The sequence below is a fragment of the Tiliqua scincoides genome, chromosome 5, assembly GCF_035046505.1.
Source record: "Tiliqua scincoides isolate rTilSci1 chromosome 5, rTilSci1.hap2, whole genome shotgun sequence".
NCBI classification, from domain to species: Eukaryota; Metazoa; Chordata; class Lepidosauria; order Squamata; family Scincidae; genus Tiliqua; species Tiliqua scincoides.
Window position 1 is genome coordinate 55,144,051 of NC_089825.1, and position 26,288 is coordinate 55,170,338.

The 26,288-nt window shown below is 43.8% G+C and overlaps 1 protein-coding gene across 1 annotated transcript in view; it reads left to right on the forward strand.

Annotated features, from left to right (window-relative positions):
- The window catches only part of ITGA9 (integrin subunit alpha 9), a 276,091-nt gene that overhangs the window by 184,527 nt on the left and 65,276 nt on the right, over positions 1–26,288 (forward strand). The window lies entirely within an intron of this gene.

Sequence of the window (26,288 nt, forward strand, 5' to 3'; positions counted from 1 at the left end):
CTCCATCCTTCTCTGGTTTGTCTTACATCTCAGTGTAATCATAGTGATTGCTCAGCTCCTAAACAAGAGCTTGAAATGAGTTTCAATCTCTGGTTTAGAAACGTATAACAATTTGAATAGGACAACAGGTGGAGGGCCTAGGGGACTGAGCTGCACTAGCTGCCCCCCATCAATGATGTACGTTCTTAACTCTCCCTTTTCCCTACAGAGAACACTGAACACATGAATGTTGGGGTGGAACTATATATGTCAGGGGTGCTCACACTTTTTCGGCTCGAGAGCTACTTTGAAACCCAGCAAGGCCCGGAGATCTACCAGAGTTTTTTTACGATGTTCATGCCATCATAACATATAACATTTATGTGTACAATGTATGTTGGTGTACCTTGCATAACCGCATGAGCCAATATTGCACAACACAACATAATTAACTATAAACATTTTTGTAATTACTTGAGTTTACTTTGATGACTTGCACTGAAGTGAATCAGCCAAGGATACATAGTCCGGACAGTAGCTGCTGACAGCCAGCCTCAAGCACACTTCCAAATGTTCATCAGTCATGGTGGAACTTAATGATCTTCATGTAGGAAAAGGCTGACTCACATAAATAAGTGGAGCCCTTCCTGCCTCAGGTGCTCTTATATCCCTGAGGGCCCTATTGCCTTCAAGTGGCTGCAGCTGTGCAGCACACTCTGCTGGGTGCCCAAGCCTTACCCTTAAAGGGGCCACTGCTGACACCACATCTACCTCCTCACCAGATCTTCCTCGATTCCAATACAAGTGAGGGGGGGAGCAGATCTCTATACAGACCAGTGCAAAAACAGGGGAAAGGTATGGGGGAGGGAAGATCTCTATATAGACATCACAGCAAGACCAGTGCAAAACCCCTTGCACACAGAACCAACAGATGGAAGTTGGGGGGGGGCAGATCTCCATACATACCAGTGTAAAAACAGGGGAAGGGTAAGTCAGCCCCAGTAGAGTCAACGGGGCTCCCTCCCAGGGATGCGTGGATGGGAGAGAAGCCTGCCAGCGGCTCCTCTCCAGGTCTACTCATGAGTCAGCCCCGGTAGAGTCAACGGGGCTCACTTCCAGGGATGCATGGACAGGAGAGAAGCCTGCCAGCGGCTCCTCTCCCAGGGAGGAGCCTGCCAGGGGCTCACTCCCTGGGCTCACTCCCTGGGCTCACAAGCCTGCCAGGGGCTCACTCCCAGGGATGCGTGGACAGGAGAGAAGCCTGCGAACGGCTCCTCTCCAGGTCTACTCACGAGTCAGCCCCAGTAGAGTCAAAGGGGCTCACTCCCAGGAATGCGTTGATGGGAGAGAAGCCTGTGATTGACTCATTTTGCCTGGCGATCGACCAGTCGATTGCGATCGACGTATTGAGCACCCCTGATATATGTTATTGGTGGGGGCAAGGCTAGCATGGTGCAACCCTAGAGACCCTTCATACATTCTTCTCCACAGACTGGAAAGGAAAGCCAGTGGTTATACCAGTTTAGACTAATATTGAACCATAGTTGATGTAGACTGGGAAAGGGGGATGGCGAACCCAAGAGGAAGAGGAAGAACATGCAAACCTTCAGGGTGCTTCCAGTATCCAAGCCATGAATCTGAACCATCAGAGCTCTTCAGGTACATGTGTTAATGTCCCAGACTTGGCCCCAAAAGCATTTTATTTCTGATTTATCTCTGATTGCCTTGGGCACTGAAGATGCTGCTGTTTCCCAGCTGGTGACAGTATGTGGGAAAATGTCCAGGGCTCAGCTCCTGTTTGTTTTCCTCAATGCTTATTTTTTCTTTTTAATTTCTCAGACTTTTAGTCTTCAGCAGCCTTATAGGAAGAAAATAGAATGTTCTCATGGAAACTAGGGCTGTTTGGGGAAGTTAGGCAGGATGCATTTCCCTTTGTTCTCATCAGTTGCAACCATTTCTCTTTCAAAATAGGTTTGATGTGGCCGTAGCTCAATTCATATGGTCCAAGATTAAGTGCTGAAATCTTTAGTGGGCCATCAGTGGGTTTCCTGAAGGACTGAGACATGTATTACTGGGGGGGGGGGGAAGCGGAGCTGATACTTTGTTTCTTGTGTTAATGAATTTTCAGACCAGTTTGATCACTGTATAAGTGGAACAATTATTTCTGGCACTATCGCTATTAGAAGCCAGTATGAAGTAAACACCTATAATGTTGACATCTCTGCTGTGGTCCTGAACAGCTATTTTGCAGACAATTTGAATATAGGAGAGAAGGATGTTAGATGTTCCATGAGATGTTTTCCTCAATTCCATTCAAGTGAAGGAAGCTGGAACATGGGTGGACCAAAGTTATTTCCCCCCAGGAGGTGTTTGAGAGATAAGAAAAATTGTTGGAGAGAAGGGAAAATGGGCATATAGCCCACCTTGAGGAATTGGTCCAGAAACATGGACAATCGATGGATTTAGCTCCTATGTCGGTTCCACAGGATGAAACATCTGCTCAGTGTGGGATCGATGCTCCAAAGCAATCATAAGTTGCTATCTAGAAAGAAAGAAAAGTTCCCTGTGCAAGCACCAACTCATTACTTGACCCTTGGGATCCTGCCACTTTCTGTGACATTTTCATGGCAGACTATGAAGCAGGATGGTCTGCCATTGCCTTCCCCAGTCATGTAACCTTTTCCCCAGCAAGCTGAGTACTCATTTTACCAACCTCGGAAGGATGGAAGGCTGAGTCGACCATTGAGCCGGCTACCCGAGATCCCAGCTTCCTAACCAGACACTAAAGTCTGAGATTCACAAAAGTGCTAAACCTGTGTCGAGGTTGCCTGCTTCAAACTGCAGATGGCAGTTGACATGATGGAATGCTTCTCCATGCAAACATTTTCTGAACACACCTTGTAGATGTCAGGGATGGAGATTCTAGCCTGGTCTTCCTATTGACATTCTGGTTTTCTACGTGTGCAGCAGGTGAGTAGCATCCACTTGTATTAGCCCCCACCTGAATTCTGAAGTGGCATAGCCAGACATAGATTCATCACTTCAGAAAGGACTAGGCCTAACACAATCACATCACTTTTGTTTGCTGCAACTCATTTGATCCTGTTGTGAATAAGTGCTCATCTGTGCCAATTTAGAGTCACATGGTGAATATTTCAAGCTACAGCAGGCTAGAGTTCAGTTATAGGAGTTGAAGTTCAGTTATAGTACAGTGTTTGATTCTTGAAGGTGAGCAGTCGTGATCGGATGAGAAGCGAGGGGGGAGGGGTTGCGTCTTGCATCCTATATTGATGTCTTGCTCTGAATTCCAGTTTCAGATAAATCAGTGTACAAATAATTTATCTTAGAAACCAAGTATAATTTTTTCATACTTTTAAGCCAAGGTGGCCAGCTTTTTTAGCATTAGGACTCTGATACTATTAACAGTTATGCCAATGGCAGGTGCAGCTTCTCATGTCACAATGCTGCAGTGATTTCAAATACTGCACCTGCCAAAATGCCCCCATCTGCACAACTGGGCTGGAGCCCTCATGCTGAATGCTGGCTATTCATGCTTTAAAATTAAATTCCAGAATTTCATCTATTTTGCCATTCCCTTTTGGAGATCATCTTTCAAATGTTTTTCATTTGTTTAATAGATGTTATATTAAATCCATTTGAAGCCCATTAAGTTAATTAGCTATAGCGCCAGATTATTATGCTAGAAATAATTTAAAAATTGCAGTTCTGTCCTGCATGGTGGAATTGTGTAGCATTACTAAAAGCTTATGAAGAGAATTAAACCGCTGTGCCCCTTACAGGAATAAAACACCATTCTATCCAATTGTGCAACAGTTTGATTTTCTTGTGTATGTTGCTTAATTAGAGACTTCAACTGCAGTAGAAAAATGAGGAATCTGAACCCACGTTTAACAAAGAAGTTTTTGAAGTGTGTTGATGGTCCGCATGATAACATTGTATGCATAGCTCTCTCTCTCTCTCTCTGTTTTGGGGGTTGAGTAGACACATTAGTGTCAGAATTTATTTCTGGGGATAAGCAAACTTGGATGTCTGATTTCTGAAAGAAAAATAGTAGTGTATATCAAATTAATGCTCCTATCTAAATGTAAAAGGAAGTGAACCCATGGGGATCTGCTCCATAATATATATTGATACTTTTAAATATGCATATTGCTTTATTGATGACAGTGGTGAACCAGGGGGGGGGGGCAAAGTGGCAAGGGACACCACCCAGGGACTAAGCTGGGGTGGTGGTGGCACCACATCACCCCCCCCCACAGTGCCCCCCCGCGCTACTCAGGGTCTTTTACCCAGAGGCATTCTGAGGGCCAGGGAAGCAACATGCTGCTTCCCCAACCCTCCGAAGGCCTTATAAAGTTCTCAGAGTACCGAAAAACATCACCTCCAGGAAAATGGAAGTGGCGTTTTGAAGGTCTTCTGAGGGCTGGGGAGGCTTCCCCAGCCCTCAGAATGCCATGTAAGGGCATGCAAATGTCAATTCTGGTTTCTTCTGTGAAATCAGAAATGATGCTATTTGGACATCTGAGACCTTAGGGTGAGTGTGTGCGGCCTTCCTGGTTCTCCAGAAGAGAGGCAGGGGGTGGCAGCCTGTCATTGGAAAGTGGCAACTTGGCCATTGCGGGATGGACAGACAGCAGCCTGCGGTCATGGTCCTAGGCAGTACTGGGGCCAAGATCGCCAATGATGAAAAAAAAGTATTCTGAATATGCAAAAAGTGCCTTTCCTTCAGGTTTCCACAGTGGTCCAGCAAGAGGTTTGCAAAAAACTAAGCTGCTACTTTTTGTCTCCCTCTGGTGATGCCTATGTTAGTAGGTTTAGTCTGGCCTACATATGTGACAGAATGAGGCGGTAAAATGCTGAAGTGGTAGAATGGAACATTCCACTTCATACTAAAGACAATGCATTGTAAGTGAGAGAGATTCTGGCCTGTTATCAGGGGTGGCATCACAGGTTAGCCAGGTGGACATTGGCTGAGTTTCCACACTTATTGGAGGACATCCCTGGCCAACCCTTGTGGCCTTAGTATCCAGTTGCAACAACAGCCATTCAGGCTCTGCCAGGGCCCACAAAAGCCTGACATTAGCATGGCTTATTATGCTGGTTTTCTATTCGCAACTTTCCAAAATGTGATTCCCTACCTCAGTGATTTTCAAACTTTTTCATCTCATGGCACACCAGCAAGGCACTAAAATGGTCAAGGCACACCATCAGCTTTTTGATAATTGACAGGGCACACTGTGCTGTCAATGGGGGCTCACATCCCCCAATTGTCCTATTGATAGATGACCCTCTCCCAAATTCTCATGGCACACCTGGGGACCAGTCGCAGCAGTGTGCCACGGCACAGTGGTTGAAAATGGCTGCCCTACCTGAAGTCTAAAGTGATTCAATCTATTCTCGTTTCTCAGCATTCTACTGCATGCATAGGCCTTTAGGTTGTACTTGGTTTGTAATTGTATAGCAATGTGACATCCACATGTAGGGCCAGCTCACCCATGTGTGTGAAGCAGCTATAGTGGGTCCTCTTTAGCTGTGAATTTGGAATCCATGGATTTGACCCACTGCAGATTCTGAACCAGCAGGAGGACCCACAGAGGACCTCCCAGACGTAACCAGAAGCACCTCCCGGTCCAGTCCAAGAGGCTTTCTGAGGCCCAGGGAGGCCACGCGCAAAACCGGAAGTGCCTTTCCAACACTTCTGGGGGCAGAAGATAATTTCTTTTTCTGCTTACAGCTTGCTTGCCTAGCCTATTTTCAAAAAACTGGTAAGCAAGCCAGTAGAAGGCAAAGCATCCAAAATAAGAGGCAAGGGTGCAGGGTACTCTGGGATCACTCTGCTACCTCCTCTCTACTTACCCAGCTGTTTCTTCAAAGTGGGCTAGGTGATCATGCTGAAAACAGAAGTGGGCTATTTATGGATGGTCAAGGTGGTAGTGGCAGAGGTGCAACCTCAGAATAATTCCACATGCATAACGCACAAAATTTGCCCATTTTGTGGTAGTTCAAAACAGTGATCCTTTCCTATTTGGGCACACTACTATGTAATTTTGGGAATGTCTTTTTTGTACCAACAGGCCTGATTTATTGTCTTAAGTGCTATTTTTCCATTTGGTCAGGCACTGACTGCTTATGAGAGCTTTTTCTTTTTTGGGGAGGGGGGGTTCTTTAACAGATTCAGTGATGCTATAAAAGTGGTGCTATTAAGAAGATTTGTGGCCTCTGCATGCAAAAGGATATTCTCTTCTACCAACCTATTCTTCCTTGTTGTTGGTTTTTGTTTGTGTTCCAGCTATTTTTAGAGAAGCTTTTCTGGGTTTCCTTGTCTGAATTAGCAAAATGCAGTTGGATTCAAGAAAGTGGCTTTCTGTATAAATCGTCTTGTTTCTAATAGGTGGATTCATTTTGTTGGTGACTCACTGTCATGCAGGTACTATAGGGGGAAAACAAAACCAGGTATAATCTCAGCCATTCAAGAACTGCGGCCTATGTTTCTGTGCCTGCAGTTTAGTAGGCCAACCAGCATCTGAAATGTACTTCAGAAAATTAGTTACTGGCATTGATGTGGTAAAATCAGACACCCGTGTCCAATCTGTTGCATGCAGTGTGACAAAGAAGATGTGGCTGAATGCTTGCAACTCCTGGGTGTGGCAGGAAACTATAAAACCTGAGTTCATGGTGTAATGCAGCAGTTCTCAAACTCCCAGCGAGTTTGAGCCCCACAGTAAGTCCTTGAAGAGATGTTGGGGGGGGGGGGGGGAGAATCTGGGAAACAATAAAAAGAGAAAAACTAAGTTCTTTAGTAGGAAGAGGAAAAGAGGAAAGAAAGATCAAAATTCAACCCATTTTTGCCCAGCCACAGGTGTACAGATTTGGTCCCTGCTGCATATATGCAATGTTGGGCAGTAATGGCTTATCCATACAGTTCAATGTCAGTCTCTAAATGGGGGGGGGGGGAGAAGAAGGATAGTGTCAATGGAACTAGTGATCCAGTGACAGAAATTTCTCCATATCTTGATTCTGCCAGGCATGGTGGTTCTGCTGCTGCCGGGCCTTATTTTCTTCCTGTGCTCTTTATCCAGAATCTTTTCAGAAGGACTGCAGTCCCTCAAATGGCCAAATAAGACTGCACTCCTAACATCCCACAAAGAACTATACTACACTTCACAGAGTTACCGTGTCATGTCTGTGGAATGGTAAAATGGGTATTTATGTGTTATTTATTAATAGCATGTGATACTTCCATTAGACTTCCCTTAAGGAGTACTGTGCCTCCTATTTACAGTTAAAATGTTGTAAGCATCAATCCAGTGTGGACATCAAATGACAAACTAATGAACTAACAAATATGTAATTTGTTTGAGTTAGGTATGTGGGATGGTTAAATCAGTACTTCATTGCCGTAATTTCTGGGGGGGGGGGGGGAGTTGTTGCTCAAGCCCCAGTAGCCATTTGCGCATTTACTGGTTTTTATGTTCTGTAGATCAACCTTATACCATTGTTTCATTGTACGGTATGTTTTAATTTGTTTATTGTTCTTGAGTTTTGAGCATTTCCCCCAAAAGTAGCTGCACCCATGCCACGTGATAACTTCTGACTTTTGACCTTTAAAGTGACCAAAAGTAATTATTGAGGGTGATATCAATCCACAACTTCTTTGTTATCTTATGTACAATAGCTTTCAAATGCTTGTTTGCTTTTAACACACTAGTAAAAGTAAAAAAAAAAAAAAAGACACAGTGTTGCTGACTTCTTAATTCATGAGATTAAAAAAAAACAACTGGGCTGGATTCCCAAAATTTAGCAAATTAATAGCCCATCTGTAACATTAGGGATTCTAGAAAAAGTATTCTTGATTCATTGCTGTTTTTCCCCCTCTTGTTTTCCTTTTTCCTTAGGGAATCTCCACTGTAAAAATTTTTAAGAAATTCAGCAGCTTAAAGGTCTCAAGCTGAGACCTTGAGACTGTATGATTCTACTGTGCATACTGTGAAAGCCTGCAGATATTCTAGTTTAAAAGGATTAGACTCAGATTAAAGGAATAAGAACAGAAAAGTAATTTATCTTAAATATACATGTGACAGCATCCTTTTTCTATCATCTTTTCAGTTCTGCCCCATCCCTCAACTATTTCTCTCTTTAAATCACTCATGCACTGATTTTCTGATTGTTGTGCTTCATTTTTCTGTATAAAGATGTATTAAGATGTGGTGATTAGTGTGGGGGGGGGGGGGAAGCCTCATGCCAGTGCCTCTCTCTTTTCCCCAATCTGCCCCATCTCAGGGTACAAATAGGTCTTGTATCACTGCCACCCGGAAGACAAAACCAACCAACCAGAGAGAGAGAAACTGTCTTCAAAAGCCACCCTCTTAGTTTCATGGATAATCCCCAAAAGTGTAAATGATAGCATGTAGATAGTGGTCCTGGAGGACTAGGGCAAAATTATAGCTGTTCAACCAACCACATGCAGATGAAGAGTTAAAACAAGCTGGAGGGGAAAATGTAATGCAAGCAGGAAAATTTAAAATATAGCAAGAAAAATTATAAAAATGGTTTGGGTATTAGAAGTGTCCAAGTGCTATTCTTAGTGAAAAAGGCACATTTGCAGCGAGCGCAAATAAAAAGAATCCCCTTACATACAGTGGTACCTCGCATAACGAATGCCTCGCACACCGAAAAACTCGCAGAACGAAAGCATTTTGCGAAGTTTGGTAACTCGCACAACGAATTTTTATGACCTGTGCTTCGCAAGATGAATTTTTTTTTTGGTTTGTTTTGGTTTGTTTTAAGGGGGGGATCTTCATGTCAGTTTATGATCCCATTCACCCTAGTAAGGGGAGGATCTTCATGTCAGTTTATGATCCCGTTCACCCTAGTAAGGGGAGGATCTTCATGTGAGTTTATGATCCTGTTCACCCTAGTAAGGGGAGGATCTTCATGTCAGTTTATGATCCCATTCACCCTAGTAAGGGGGGATCTTCATGTCAGTTTATGATCCCGTTCACCCTAGTAAGCGGAGGATCTTCATGCCAGTTTATGATCCCGTTCACCCTAGTAAGGGGCAGATCTTCATGTCAGTTTATGATCCCGTTCACCCTAGTAAGGGGAGGATCTTCATGTCAGTTTATGATCCCATTTACCCTAGTAGGGGGAGGATCTTCATGTCAGTTTATGATCCCGTTCACCCTAGTAAGGGGAGGATCTTCATGTGAGTTTATGATCCCGTTCACCCTAGTAAGGGGAGGATCTTCATGTCAGTTTATGATCCCATTCACCCTAGTATGGGGGGATCTTCATGTCAGTTTATGATCCCGTTCACCCTAGTAAGGGGAGGATCTTCATGTCAGTTTATGTAAGTAAGTCCCATTGTGCTTGCTCCCAGGAAAGTGTGCACAGGATTACAGCCTTCAAGCTCCCCACTCAGCATCCCCCCATTTTTGAAATCCTCTGTACAGTATGTATGCCTTTAAAGAGCACTTAATAAACACTTTGTAAACCAAATTTGACTTTGTTCTGACTTTTCTTGCCCATAGGAACGCATTAATTAAATTTCAATGCATTCCTATGGGAAAATGTGCTTTGCAAAACGAAAAACTCGCATAACGAAAGGACTTGCGGAATGAATTAATTTCGTTATGCGAGGCACCACTGTACGTAGTTTACTGATCCCTAACTGTATTTTAACTTTATTCCTAGCATCAGTGTTTAGACTCTGTGACGCATGTGATTCTGTTCTCTGTGTTTGAAAACCAGGTGGAACCAACTACTTAGGCAGCCCAATCCTATTGGTTTGCCCTACTAGCAGAATGTGTTTTGCTGATGCTGGCTCCTGCAAAGCAACTCAAATGCACACTTCAGCAGACTTGGTGGATGGTGACATTAAGAATCTGAGTGAGAGTGAATGGGTGAATATTCTCACCCCATTTTGCTACCCCTTAAACAATCACAAAAATGGGAGAGGGTTGTGTTACCAAAAGGGCTGTTTTATTTAGGGGAATTATTACACTGCCCTTATTGTAACCTTAGGATTGCAGGCTGGATAACAAGACGGCGTAATGCAGAGAAATTCCCTTTAGCTTAAAGAGGAGACTGAGAGAAAGATAACTTTTAATGAAAGCTATAAAGTTTAATGAAAGTTATAAAACTATAACTTTTATAGTTTTATTTTAAAAGCACAAAGGTAAACATAATGCACATGGAGAAATGACAAGTGTATGTTTCTTGGTCCTAGTACTTGAATCTAGTGTACCTAGCTTTCATGGTGGTTGCATGTAAAGAGTATTTGGTGCATCCGAGGAAATTAGAAAAAGGAAAGGTTGTAGGGAAGGATTTTAGGGGTCCCTGATCTACCAATCCCAGCTGCTAACTAACGATGGGGGAGAAGGGGAGAAAAGGGGGGGGGAGAAGGGAAAGAGTTCCAGTCGCAAGATAGTTACCTGTCCTGTAGAGCAGTTGGAGGGGTGGGGGAGAATCCTGTGAAAGGACACCCTCTGACACAACACAGATGTGTTGGTCCTTGGAGAGAGAGACAGAGAGAGAGCATGTGAGAGGAAGCCCTCTCTTAAAAAGGGGGTTTGCAGTCAGTGCTGGTAGCTTCATTACTACCACCCAGCAGGGTGCTTGGAGTGTGTAAAACATTGAAAGGATCAGTGTCAGTTATCAGCAAAATTCAATGGGGTCAAATGGCTGGCTTCCTAGCTGGGGGAACTTAAACAATACAATGAATCAGTAATGTAGGAGACACTTAAAACAATGATTTAAGATGCCAGACTTCCTCCCATAATGTGTGACCATGAGGAAGTGGTGGTTGTGTCCTAGATGGGGGAGCTTACACAATCAGCAACACAAGAAGGCAGTTCAAGTTTGCATACAGTGCTTAAACAGTGATTGGGTTAAAACAATACAATGAATACAGTAATGTAGGAGACACTTAAACAATGATTTAAGATGCCAGACTTCCTCCCATAATGTGTGACCATAGGGAGGTGGAGGTTGTGTAACCATGAGCCTTGCGACTTGGCTTGAGTTTTGGAAATGTGGCCTGTGTGAGGTTTAGCCTGCATGATATTTTATTCCATAGTAACATAACCAGATAGAGAGAAAATCACAACTAAAAGGCAAAAGGGGATTTTCATATAACAGTTGTAGGTGAAAAATGTTTCATAAAATGTACCTGCTTCCCTATTTGGCTGAGCCCTGATCAGTCCTCTGGCATTTCGACTCATTTGTTCAACTACATCATTTTGATGGTGCAGATTTTTGAAAATTAATAAAATCTAAACAATGTGTTGCATTACTTGCTGACTCTATAAGGTAGCAAAAAAATATTGAGTTCTTTGGATATTAACAAGGTTTATTTTTGTAGTATAACCAACACAGTGCTTGAAACTTGTTTCTTCCAATATTTATAGGATAAAATCATACAGAAAGTAAATTGTTATGTTATAGATCTAGAAAGAGTTCAGTAAAATTATGTCTACCTTTCTCAAGATGGAATGTACTTAAAGGCTAGCTATTAATCCTAGTTCAATGGCAAGTATAATCAGTTTCATACAAAGTAAGTTCTGTCAAGAGGCTTCTCTTGGTCTTTCACAGTACAGTATATGAGACGTATTAGTTTTGGCACTTAAGAAATGAAGTTTCTTTTGCTTGGCAGCAAAACACAGTTGCCTTTTTAAAACTTGCCTTATATCTCACTAATGAATGAATAGTGCTATGTGAGTGTGAGTGTTTATGGAACAAGATCTTTGAAACTACAATATGAATAAACCTTAGTAATGTCCCCACCTCCTACTTGATGAAAATGGAATGCATTTTAGGTGTCTAATTGGCCATAACTGTTTTCTTCTCCATTGAATGTTATTTTTATTGTGCTTTTCTTACCTGAGAACAAATAATGCTGGAAAGTCATGAGGCTCCTGTTTTTGGTGGCAGCCTCGTGGTTTTGTCCTTCATTTAGAATTCTCAGAATGACTTCCCTCCACTGGATCATACTCCCAAGTATCTTGAACACCATTAGCTGAGTACAGTGTGGCTCAGGCAGACGTGCATCATACTTAAACTGTTAGTAACATCACACAGATTAATTCAGGGACTACATCAGCCTGTTGGGCCAATTACGGGCACAATCTGTGCACAGCCACTGTGCAACTGACCCATGGGTTTGCATGTGCACTGCCCCATTCTAATGCATTTCACTATAAAGAAGATACATGTGTTTGATTTCAGAATAGAGAATCTTTTCAACACAGCATTCATTTTCATGAATGTGAGGCAGAACCACTGATGTCATCAGATGCTGGTCGTGTTCTCCATTCATTGCCATTCGTTTGCAAAATGACTGAAAATTTTTGCTGTGACTCTCAGTAATTGTTTTTTGGTTAACACAGAGAGTACAAGTATTAACTTCCTATGAAATTATGTAGAGAGGAAAAATATCTCAAACAATGTCAGAGTAAATTATGATAACTCTTTCTGTTATACCAATTTTTCGTGCAAAATATTTGAAATGTTGTATGTGCACTGTCAGTCTGAACAATGAATGTGTTTGTGTATACACACATACATGAAATTATAAACAGTGCATTCTTTTTCTCAGAGTTCTTTCTGTGGAATCAGAAATGTTCTCTGCTGGAAGGAAGGGTTTGTGATAAACATGGTTTTTTAAAGAATATGAATGAAGGCAAAGTCCGAGGATACAATCTGCAGTTGCCCTGCTCACATAGATTATAATTCAGTAGGACTGCCCTAGTTTTAAACCAACTTGTTTTAGATTTTCTACAAATATGCCCCCCCCCCATTAGAGCCTGGTTATCTGGAATCAGCCAATCTTATTTTGCCTGATATAAATATAACAAACAGCACCTAAAGCAAGTCATGAAAGAGAAGAGGGAATCTGTGCATGATGAGGAAGGTAGGAGTGGAATGAGAGAGTGCATGAGTCCATAGGGCAGTGCCAGCACCTGTCTACTGGCATCCTAGGTACCAATTCTTGCACTTGGACCCCTTCTGATGGCATGCTTGACACTACCTGCTCACCAGTTCTGAGAGTTCAGGGATCAACATGGCCAGGTGGGCCTTCTGGCCCTTGACCGGTACCCGTCCGAACTGCTTTTGGATGCCACCCATGTCACAGGACACCTGTGAACTCACTGCTGCATTATATCAATATGATGAACAGGGGAAGAAGCAGGTTCCCACACATATCATTTTTTTTTCTCTATAGGAAAAAACAAATAGCTGTGTGTATATGAGTAATTTTGAGCAGAAGAAAATTGGGTGGGAGAAGGATTAAGCAGTCTCCTCCCATAATGCTGTGTTTAGGATTTCATGGGAAAAGTATAGGTGATGGAAAATTTATAACATTTATACTTGACACTGGGCCTGGATAGTAAAGCATGGTCAACAAAATCTCTCTCACACACACACATGCACCCCTACTTCATTCTATTCAGTGGTGTAGCTAGCCCAGTTGCTCCCCAGTGCGAAGACGATTCCGTAGCCCCCCCGTCCCCTGCAATGACATCATATTTAATTAATTTAATTGAATTACCACTGGGCTGCATTGTGGCTACATTGGAGCTGGAAAGCTGGACAGGATTGGGGCCTCAGAGCCCAATCCTATGCATACCTACTCAGAAGTAATTCCCATTATAGTCAATGGAACTTACTCCCAGGTAAATGTGGCTAGGATTTCAGCCTTATTTACTTCTGTAAGTGACCACAAATCTAAAGGCATATCTAATTTAGAGCCCATTCCTATGTGTTCAATGAGGCTTATTTCCAGGAGTGTACAGTGGTGACTCGCATAATGAAATTAATCCGTTCCGCGAGTCCTTTCGTTATGTGAGTTTTTCGTTTTGCGAAGCGCGTTTTCCCATAGGAATGCATTGAAATTTAATTAATGCGTTCCTATGGGCAAGAAAAGTCAGAACAAAGTCAAATTTGGTTTACAAAGTGTTTATTAAGTGCTCTTTAAAGGCATACATACTGTACAGAGGATTTCAAAAACGGGGGGGGGATGCTGAGAGGGGAGCTTGAAGGCTATAATCCTGTGCACACTTTCCTGGGAGTAAGCACAATGGGACTTACTTCTGAGGAGACACACACAGGATTGTGCTCTAAGCTGCACTCAATTGCTTGCTTTTGCCTTGATCATGGGGGAACGTGAAGGAAATGGGGCAGTGAGAGGGTGAATGAGCGATGGGGGGATGCTGAGTGGGGAGTCTGAAGGCTGTAATCCTGTGCACACTTTCTTGGGAGCAAGCTGACATGAAGATCCTCCCCTTACTAGGGTGGACGGGATCATAAAGGGACATGAAGATCCGCCCCTTACTAGGGTGGACAGGATCATAAACCGACATGAAGATCCTCCCCTTACTAGGGTGGACGGGATCATAAACTGACATGAAGATCCGCCCCTTACTAGGGTGGATGGGATCATAAAGTGACATGAAGATCAGCCCCTTACTAGGGTGAACGGGATCATAAAGTGACATGAAGATCCGCCCCTTACTAGGGTGGACGGGATCATAAAGGGACATGAAGATCAGCCCCTTACTAGGGTGAACGGGATCATAAAGTGACATGAAGATCCGCCCCTTACTAGGGTGGACAGGATCATAAAGGGACATGAAGATCAGCCCCTTACTAGGGTGAACGGGATCATAAAGTGACATGAAGATCCGCCCCTTACTAGGGTGGACGGGATCATAAAGGGACATGACAATCCGCCCCTTACTAGGGTGAACGGGATCATAAAGGGACATGAAGATCCGCCCCTTACTAGTGTGGACGGGATCATAAACTGACATGAAGATCCTCCCCTTACTAGGGTGAATGGGATCATAAACCGACATGAAGATCCTCCCCTTACTAGGGTAAACGGGATCATAAAGTGACATGAAGATCAGCCCCTTACTAGGGTGAACGGGATCATAAAGGGACATGAAGATCCGCCCCTTACTAGGGTGGACGGGATCATAAAGGGACATGACAATCCGCCCCTTACTAGGGTGAACGGGATCATAAAGGGACATGACAATCCGCCCCTTACTAGTGTGGACGGGATCATAAACTGACATGAAGATCCTCCCCTTACTAGGGTGAATGGGATCATAAACCGACATGAAGATCCTCCCCTTACTAGGGTAAACGGGATCATAAAGTGACATGAAGATCAGCCCCTTACTAGGGTGAACGGGATCATAAAGTGACATGAAGATCCGCCCCTTACTAGGGTGGACGGGATCATAAAGGGACATGAAGATCAGCCCCTTACTAGGGTGAACGGGATCATAAAGTGACATGAAGATCCGCCCCTTACTAGGGTGGACGGGATCATAAAGGGACATGAAGATCAGCCCCTTACTAGGGTGAACGGGATCATAAAGTGACATGAAGATCCGCCCCTTACTAGGGTGGACGGGATCATAAACTCACATGAAGATCCTCCCCTTACTAGGGTGAACGGGATCATAAACTGACATGAAGATCCGCCCCTTACTAGTGTGGACGGGATCATAAACCGACATGAAGATCCTCTCCTTACTAGGGTGGATGGGATCATAAACTGACATGAAGATCCTCCCCTTACTAGGGTGAACGGGATCATAAACTCACATGAAGATCCTCCCCTTACTAGGGTGAACGGGATCATAAACTGACATGAAGATCCTCCCCTTACTAGGGTGAACGGGATCATAAACTGACATGAAGATCTGCCCCTTACTAGGGTGAACGGGATCATAAACTGGCATGAAGATCCTCCGCTTACTAGGGTGAACGGAATCATAAACCGACATGAAGATCCCCCCATATTAGGGTGAATGGGATCATAAACTGACATGAAGATCCTTTCCTTACTAGGGTGAACGGGATCATAAACTGACATGAAGATCCTCCCCTTACTAGGGTGAACGGGATCATAAACTGACATGAAGATCCTCCCCTTACTAGGGTGAACGGGATCATAAACTGACATGAAGATCCTCCCCTTACTAGGGTGAACGGGATCATAAACTGACATGAAGATCCTCCCCTTACTAGGGTGAACGGGATCATAAACTGACATGAAGATCCTCCCCTTACTAGGGTAAACGGGATCATAAACTGACATGAAGATCCTCCCCTTACTAGGGTGAACGGGATCATAAACTGACATGAAGATCCTCCCCTTACTAGGGTGAACGGGATCATAAACTGACATGAAGATCTGCCCCTTACTAGGGTGAACGGGATCATAAACTGGCATGAAGATCCTCCGCTTACTAGGGTGAACGGGATCATAAACTGACATGAAGATCCCCCCTTACTAGGGTGAATGGGATCATAAACTGACATGAAGATCCTCCCCTTACTAGGGTGAACGGGATCATAAACTCACATGAAGAACTGCCCCTTACTAGGGTGGACAGGATCATAAAGGGACATGAAGATCCGCCCCTTACTAGGGTGGACGGGATCATAAAGGGACATGAAGATCCGCCCCTTACTAGGGTGGACGGGATCATAAAGGGACATGAAGATCCGCCCCTTACTAGGGTGGACGGGATCATAAAGGGACATGAAGATCCCCCCCTTAAGACAAACCAGGAAAATAAAAAAAAATTCGTTATGCGAAGCATAAGACATAAAAATTCGTTATGCGAGTTACCAAACTTCGCACACCGCTTTCGTTCTGTGGGTTTTTCGCTGCGCGGGGCATTCGTTATGCGAGGTACCACTGTATATCCAGTTTGAGGCACAGGGGGCTGAGATGATCATATCAGCCAGCAGCTTACCCATAGGAACTGGAATAGAATAGGGATCGATGAATTCTGAAGAAATGATGATGGCCAGGTCAGGTCAGGCCTGTTTTGGGCACCAGGTGACGCTCAGTGCTCCCTGCTAGCCTGGCACCTCTTGCCTTGCCTTGCTGTTCCCCACTTCAGGTACCTATGCAGGCGCAGGCAACCCATCACAGCCAGCCAAACCCACTATGTATCTACCCAGAAGTAGGTCCCATTATAGTCAATGGGGCTTATTCCCAGGAAAGGGTTGATAGGGTTGCAGCCTTAAGTGCCTATATGAGAAGAGGGGAGGGAGAGAATTTAAGAGCCTGATCCCATGCCTGACTACTCAGAAGCAAGTCCCATTATAGTCAATGGGGCTTACTCTCAGGAAAGGGTGGATAGGATTGCAGATCTGGGGAGTTGCAGGCACAGAACGAGGGGCTAAACTGTTGCCCCCCCCCCAGGTTTGTGTGCTGCACTGTGTGCACGCTTTGCTAGTGCTGGGGCCGGCGACTGAGGCTGGGCTGCAGGCACCGCAGAGTGGAGGAGCAACAAGAAGCAGTCCCGTCGCCACAGCACGCGCCCTCCTCTCCTGCAGCCAAACTGGAGTCTCCTCCCCTTCTGTGTGCACTGCGAGGGGCTCACAGTTCAGCTGCAGGAGGGGGGGCATGTGGCGTGGCGACGGGACTGCTTCTTGTTGCTCCTCTGCTCCGCGGTGCCTGCAGCGCAGCCTCAGTTGCCGGCCCCTGTGCTAGCAAAGCGTGCGCACAGTGCTGGGACCCGTGGCAAGAAGCAGCCGCCGCAGCAGCACATGGCCTCTGGGCAGCTGAGGTGGTGGCGGTGGCGGCAGCAGCTGGGGTGGCGTGTGCTGCAGTTCCATCTCTGCTGCCAGCTGGGGGAGGGGGCGGGGGCACACTAGTCTCTCCTCTGTCCTGTGTGCGCGGCGACGGGCTGAACTGTTCCCCCCTCCTCCCCCAGCTGGCAGTGCTGCTGGGGCAGTCGGCGAGCAAGCGGCAGCAGCACACGCCATCCCTAGCTGCTGCCACCACCCACTCAACTGCGAGGCCAAGTCTTCTGCGCTGTAAGGTGCGCAGCGAGGAGCACAGGAAGCGACTGTTGCCCTCCCCTTAAGCTCCTCTCTACTCCGTGTGTCTGCAGCAGCCCAATCGGCACGCGCAGGCATTCGGCTACAGGGCGGGAGGGGCTACAATGTGTGGACCTCAATTTGTAGCCCACACATTGTAGCTCCCCCACCCTGTAGCCCGGTGCATTTGCTACCCCCTGCACCCCCTTAGCTACACCACTGATTCTATTAGCTAAAGTCACTGTTTCCTTAATGCTATATTATTATTTTTTAATGTTATGGTGTCTTTTACTTGTAATATGAGGTTATGCACTGGGAAAAAAAACCTCTCTTTTAACCATTCAGCTTTTGTTTTGAAGAGCTTGATTAAACTGCCAATTCCCACAGTATCACTAGTTGCCTTGTTGAATAAAATAAACCCATCTCTGGTGCTTTTTCCTCTTCTGTAATCCATGGCATGATAACTCCCTCAATAATAAATGCAGTTGTTTTGGAAAACAACATAGAATGAGACACTATTCTCAGTAAAACCATCATATTAATTTTTTTTTTTCATAGTTTAACTCCCATTAAAAAGAATGAGGGCCCACAAGAATTTTAAAAGACAGAGAAAACAGAAGTGATTCCAAAATGAGATTGCAGCCAGGACATGTTTCAGAGAGACTCAGTTAGAATTCTCTAGCTTTCATTGTAAGAATCTTGCCTGTGGAGGAAACAGACTTTTCCTTTTTTGGTAGCAAATGAATGAACTGACATTTGTGCTGATGATAATCTTGCATCAGCACGTTCCAGAGTGCATGCAAATGAAAATCCAGAAGTAACTCCACCCCTGAGCTAAAATTACGTTCAGGATTACAAGCAGCAGTGAGAGTATCCACTTGGCTTGAATAACTCACAAACGTTTAGTTGCTTATCCCAAGCAATAATTCAGATCTTTTCTTCTGCAGCGCTGCTTTGCAAACTTCATAAGAACTTTTTGATTTAAGAGAAAGAAAAAAAGTTTCCAGATCTTCCTGTTTCCAGGCAGGGCCGGATATTCCCCACATCCAGTCCTTCTTAACATCAATTTAATCCTTACCAGTTCCTTTCCAACTGCAAAACTAGGAAGACTTTGATGTGCAGGGAAATGAGCACAAGTGGAAGAAAAATGTATTCAAACCTCTTGGCGTCCTTCTCCTTTTCTCCCACTACCCATGCAAATATTTTGGTGCTGATAATAAACTGAGAATGATGGCATCAGTTTGGATTTCTAATTCAACAGTCTATGGCAAGGGTGTCACACTCATTTCATACAGCAGGCTGAACAGCATTCATGATGCTTGCTGGCGGTCAGAAGCAGTGGCGTAGCTAATGATCGTGTAACCCGATGCCAAGTTCAAGGTGTTGCCCCGGAAGTGATGTCACAACTGGAAGTGACATCCTGCCCGGCTTTTAAAAAAGTAAAAATTGGGAGGAACCCACTTCCTCCCACCAGCAGCTCACCACCCACTTGCTCTGCTGTCTCCTCCCAGTCAGTGGCATAGCTAAGGCATATATCTGCTACCTGGGGTCAAAGAAGATTTTGTAGCCCCCCTGCATGACAAAATCAAATTTAATTAAGTAAATAAATAAAAAGTTATTGGTTCCATGCTGTATCATAATAACATCTCATTGGCATTCAGAACAATCAGTCTCATAGGTCAGTTTGGAGTTAAGCAAATCCACTTTTTGTTCCACAAGGCAGTTGTGTTTTCATTTTCTAGTTAATTGGCCATAACGTTTGATAGAACACAGTGCAGTTTGTTTCATTGCATTCTACATTAAATTACCTTTCCAATGGGTTTTATTCATACATACCAAGATTTTCACAATTTTGGTCACTAGTGTCAAGTTCAGCTTGTTGCCCCCCCTAAAGCTTGATGCCCGGTATAACTGCTACCCCCTGCACCCCCTTGGCTACACCACTGGACAGAAGTGATGTCATTAAACAGGAAGTGATGGCATTAAGTCATGACCAGAAATAAGCACTTTTTTCTTACTTGGGAACTTAGCTGCAAATGACAAAAGAGAAAATACACAAATCTTGATCATATTTTCAAGATATGGGAGAGCCCAATTATCATTTGGGCTTCCCTTTCAGCAGTGACAGCCCAGCTCAGTAGCTGAGAGCAGGTGATGGTGGTTCTGGGAGAGCCCAAGGGCTGGATAAAGAGCTTCTAGGGGCTGCACCTGGTCCCTGGGCCTTGTGTTTGACACCCCTGGTCTATGGACTACTCAACCAGTAAATTAATAATCTGTAAAAACTCAAGGGAGGAATTTTAGATTGGATTCCATTTTCCAAAGCTTGAAAAACTGATTTCTGCAGAAAATCTAGCAGTAGTTTCCACTTGTGTATTAGTTCTTTTCAATGGTCTTAGTTTCTGACCTGAAAAAGAGGAACCTGGTGGTGGTGTTGTGTGTATGTGTTTTGTATGTGTGCTTTACACTTGCAGTTGTATGGTGTGATGGGTTTTGTCATGTTAGAGCTTAAAATTGCAGTTTGATTAGTCTGTCTCGTGTGTGCTTCTCACACAAGGGCACAAACTATCACAAGGATATCATGAAAGTTTGTTTGACGCAGAAGGAACCAGTGGAAGAATGAAAATGGTCTGATGTGAAAAAGTTAAACTCTTGCAAGAGTTATGCAGATTGTCAGATACACAAAAGAATAACCACAGAACATTTTGCATCAGGCTTTTGAAATCACAAGGTTTGACCCAAATGCCAATGTTTTGCATATTTTGATAGAAAATAATCTTTTATCTTTCTTCCATTTGCCATTTGGAGTTTGTCTCTGTATACATTTTTAAAGGCTCTTCAATCCATATTTGTCAAATGACATAGTATTGCTTGAACAATGCAGTGCTGTAGACTTTGGAGTGAGTAAACTGAAACCGTTTCAGGGCCTTTTAAAAATGTCCATATGGAGTCCATAGGAGGCAAAAGAGGGAGTGCTCTAGGGTGATATTGATATGATGCAGCTGTGACTGCAGCACTTTGTGCCTATTCAGCCTTCTCCTTACATGTCTCTTAGAATGGCTGTGGAGAGTAGCATGGCTGCCTGAGAGAACCAAATGGCTATCCAAGGTGAGCTGATAGGATCCCAGAGACTACGGAACTCGCACCATTGATGGAACTAGAGCGGAATAAGTAGGAAGAGCTTGTGTGAGAGAGCAAAAGTGTGGGTGGAGTTTTGAGCACTCTTATTTTTGGAGTCACCAGTGTCATATACTGTGGGACTTGGACCAGAAGACTGTGAATCGGGAACTGGCTCTCTCCATACCCCTGACCTACTATTTGGGTAAAAAAGGAATTATGTTCTATTCCAGCTAGGCCATCACAGTTTATAAGCCTACTGTCCATTGTAGCTAGGAGATATTAGAAGGCCAGTCTACTGCTACCGAAGAGATATATAGTCTCAGAGCAGCTGATTCCCCTCATTCTGCTCATCACTGTTGGAGTCCATCTGCTTCAGAGAGCTTGATAACTGACCACCACTGCTTTTAAGAGTCTTTTAAGAAGTTAACAGCCCAATCCTAACTTGTATGGGAACAGGCAGGCCGATGGGCCTGCGCTGTATCCAGTGCAAGTTTCGGAATGCTCATGGGTCAGCCTGAGGCAAGAGGAGGCTTTTCCCCTTACCCCAGGAGAGCCACAGCAGCTCCAATGGGGCTACTTGGATCTGCACCACCTAAATTGGTGGCCAAATCTGAACAGCCTGGAGCTGCCCTGGGCTGCCTGAGAACGGGGCTAGGAACAGGCATAAGTCCAGGAAACAGGGCAAGGATCCGGCATAAAATCCTGGCCCCACCTCCCACTCCCCGCCTGGCTGCCTGCCTGTGGTAATGCCCACTGCCCATCCTCCTCCTCCTCCTACCTGAAACACCTCTCTCCTGCCTCCTCCCCGCCCCCTGCACTAGCTCAGCTTGGCTAACATAAACTCACCCTGTCCTGGGGCCCTCATTGGTGCGGGGAGACCGGCACATGTAACTCCACATGCCAGCGCGAAAGTACTTTACAGCACTTTCGCAACCACGATGGGCTGGTGCAAGGGACTTGTGCTGGCCCATCTGCCAGTCAGGATTGAGCCCTGAGTGAAGTTGTCTTTGAATTGGTTCAAAATGGTCCAAGGTGGTGGATGAGTTAAAATACTCCTATTGAATTTTTACAACTGAGACAGGGTGGGTGCTTGTGGTGGCAGAGTGCCTTTTCAAAAAGGGAGTGTTCAGCTGCCTTTGTTCCCAGCAGAGATGCATAGCGAATGCATTGTAGAGAGTTGCTGTTCGCAGCAGAGATGCTCCTTGCAGTGCAACCCTTTACCTCATCCCAACTGCACTACTAGACGTGAAACATAAAACATTGTCTCTCGGCCTCATTTTTTAAAAGATTGTGCAGCACCTTCCTTTCAGCTAGCAGCTTAGAAAGATAGTTCAATCTGTGCAAAGCTGCTTTGTGTAGGCTTGGGCATTCTTGTAGTAGATCCCGCTTAGATATTATTGGACCCAGTTTGCATCAGACTTAGTGGTCATTTTGTGGATCACGACTGTGTCAGGTCACAGGCAAGATCTCCTGATGTACCTCTTCTGTGCAAAAGGGCAACAGAAGTAGTTCAACGGCAGATAAAATTGATAAAGAGGATAGCACAACTGAGCCCTAATTTAGCCTTAGACGGAGTCCCAGATACTTAACTGACACAGAAGCTTTCGAATTAAATAATTCAGCTTGAGAAAATGGATACAAACAGTTTATCAACTTCTGTCTGCATTTGCAGGCTTGCTCTTGGTTTTACTTTTTCAGCCCTCTGGGCAATTGCAAAAGACACCCCCCCCTTCAACTTTCCCACATGCTGGTGTGTGTGTGTGTGTGTGTGTGTGTTTCTGTGCATGCTGCATGCATGCATGTGAAAGAGAGACCCACCTACCCCATAGCCTGATCCAGTGACTTCTGGTGTTGTTTTTTTAGCTTGCTTATGCACTCCAGCACACTTTGAACAATTTAACTACAGTATTTTGGATACTGGGTTCTTTTTTCTATGTGATAAATTTTCTTCATACAATTACTGATGTAGAGAGAAGGGGGAGAGAGTATGCTGAAAACACCCAGCGATGAAGGGTTTTCCTTTCCTTTTCTTTTTTTTGACTTGGAGACTTCCTGTGTACGTCAACACCTGTGATCTCATGATCTAAAAATAGATTCAGCAGGGGTAGGGGGAGGTTTTCTCTAATTAATTCAATTGAAATCATTCTCCCAAACTAAACAAAAAATCCTACATGTGCAACCAAGGTTTGTTGGGTTGTGGTGTGTGTGTATGTGGTGGGTGTGCCATCAGCACTTACTAATGAGATCATGGAAGAGAGCAGGAAATCTGTGATGAATGCCAAAGAAAATATCTATTCCTCATTTTTTCTCCCCCTCCCTTTTGTAGAAGATATGTTGAGAGGCTTGCACTAAGGTACTTTCAAATGTTGAATGAGGGTAACTCATCTGCCCATGTGAATCTCTTCACACATGCAGTGTTACTGTTGAGTGCTATTAGGTAAGGAATAGCAGGTCATAACTGCTGGGGTATTTAATTGCCATTTGTATTCATGAATAGACAATAAAATTAGCATCTTTGAAAATCTGAGTGTGTAACATTTTAATTTTACCTCCTGTGAGTGGACAAAATGGGTGTCACGTGCAGTGATTAGCAATGGTTCCTACTTCCCTGCTCTCTGCTTCACCTGTTTGTATTAGGTTTGGACTGGGGAGAAGTAGCAATAACTTCTACTACCCAAAGCAGAAAGCCAAGACAGAAAGAAGGTGCTATAAAATGACCTGTTTTACATTTTCTTTATACATTTTACATGGAAGAAGGGAAAGTAGGGGGACTTTAGTACTTTGTCCCTGCTATAGCTCTGTCCCTGATCCCCCCCATTCAGTTTTTAAAAGATGTTAATAACCCAACCAGCCATGTTGCATATTTGGAATATCATATAATTTAACTCTTGCATAGGGAGTCTGGAACTGAACACCTAAACACAAAAAGTGTCACCGTTTCAAAACAGTTGGTTCAAGAATCAAACACCTAACTTGCAAATATAACTGCTCTGGTTTCCTGGTTTTTGTCCTGTTGAGTGTATCTTTTTGGAAAAACTTTTTAAAAATTCAGAAATAAAAAGTGAAAAAATGTCAATATTTTCCCAGGCTAGTTGGCTTTGTTCTCATTGTACAGACTTGCATTGCAAGCAAAAATAGTCTATTATTCTGCAAGAAATATATCTAACCAGCGTTTGAACTAATTAACAAACTAGTTTTGAATTAGTGTCTGAACCAGAACTGAACCCAAAGTTTTAGTGGTTTGACTCCCTGATTAGAAAACTTGAAAATGGCTGATAATAAATGAAACCACAGCTGAAATTCACATCTGCAGACAGTTAAGATACACAAAGTAATGTTGTATTGCAATACTTTCAGTTTGAATGATTGTGTCACTTAAATGTTATGTTTTAGAACCAAACAAATGCTATATAAAAACACAATACCCAATTAGATCTTTTATACATATAGAACTGTTTAATCCACAATGGGCCTGAGAAATTAATACCTTGAGGGCGCAATCCTAACCCCTCATGTCAGTGCTTGCCAGCACTGACATAAGGGCAATGCAGCTCTGAGTTCAGGGAACAAACATTCCCTTACTTTGAGGAGGCCTCCATGAGCGACACCCAACTGCAGGATGCAGCACATGTCCCATTGGCACCGCTATGCCAGTGCTGGAAAACACTGACATAAGGGATTAGGATTGCATCCTGAGTTGTTCAGTACTATTTGCTTCATGCTATTCTAGTTATAAACTTTCTGTAAAGATCCATATTTTGATTTTGTCATATGAATTTATGACTGTCTATTGGCGTGCATCCCAAAGAAAACAATGGAATGGCCTTTTATCATTGGATGTTGGATTATCTACAGCAGTGGTTCCCAAACTGTGGGTTGGGACCAATGGTGGGTCACAACCTGATTTTTGGTGGGTTCCCAAAGGGTGATGGAAAGATAACTAATTGCCTTAAGCCCTGAGGCTATTCAAAAATCAGATACTGTAGCTGCTAATTATCCTGCAAAGAGCTGCAGTTTGTAAGCATGTGTAAATATAGGGAGATAAATGTTTGAGGGTCTTTTTCTGGTTATTACTACTTATAAATAAATGAAGTATAATTTCTTTCTAGATCTCCTTTTTTTTAAATTTGGTAAACCTATATTGGTCCCCCAATACAGTGTCTTTTTAAAAAATGGTGCTAAAAAGTTGGTAACCACTGATCAACAGTATATATGTGGTAAGTATAGTGTGGGACAGGGAGTAGGAGTAGGGATTTTGGTGTGCATCTTGGAGTAAGCAAGAGTTTGGGGAGGGAATCAGGACCAATCCACAGATGTTATCTGGTTCGGGGAGGCAGGCTGGTAACCCCACAGGCTTAGGCTTAAAAAAATCAACTCAAAAGATTTCTGGCATGGGGAAGGTGATGCGATTCTGCTTTTTCAACCCCCTTTGTAGTTGGCATACAGAAGCCCAGTTTGTTAAAAGAATAGAATAGAAAAGATTGATAGAAACAGGAATGGAGTCAGGGTGAGAAGACTTTTAAGGGAGAATAGACAGTGGTGTGTGCTGTCTGTCCCAAGATAGGTGCCTGCATGAATGGGGAGCAGAGTTCCTTGAGATAGGACCTACTGCAGGATTTATGCTAAAATCTTATTGCCTGTGGTTTAAACACCTGTGACCCAATTTTTACTCCAAAGCCTTGTCTTGCTCATTGCTTTTGCAATTATGTTCAGAATGTACATTACAGAAATGGAGTCAGGAAGGGAGAAATGGAGTCAGAAATGGACGCTTGAAGGGAGAATACAGTGGTGTGCTGTCTTTCCTAAGACAGGTGCCTGCCCTAATGGGGAGCACAGTTACATTCACAGCAGGACTTCAGGAAGTACAATTTTCTGCTAATTTTCCCTTCTCCAGGTTACTCCTACCTACGCCAGCTCTGGTGTAGCAATCTTTTGAAAATCTTAACTTTCAACAAATGGAAATTTTAAACAAAATTACTAGATGTGTAGAAATGTGGGGATTTAAGCTATAATGAAATCAAACATTATACTGTACCACTACATCTCTGGAAAAACCGCAGTAGGCTGGTTGATAATCAGTCTGGTTGGTTGGCCTTGACAAAATTATACACTTCTAAAACCACTTCACATATCAGCGGAGATGTGAGGTGGTCTTTTATGTTTTGACGATGAGAGACTTTAGCACTGCTTATATATACAGAGCAGCTGTATTCATTGTAATAAAGTCTTTTTCAGGTCTTGCTCAAACATTAGCTTTACCAACTAGCAGCATGTAGCAATACATTTGTTTCGTACATGTAATAATTTCTTTCTGTTTT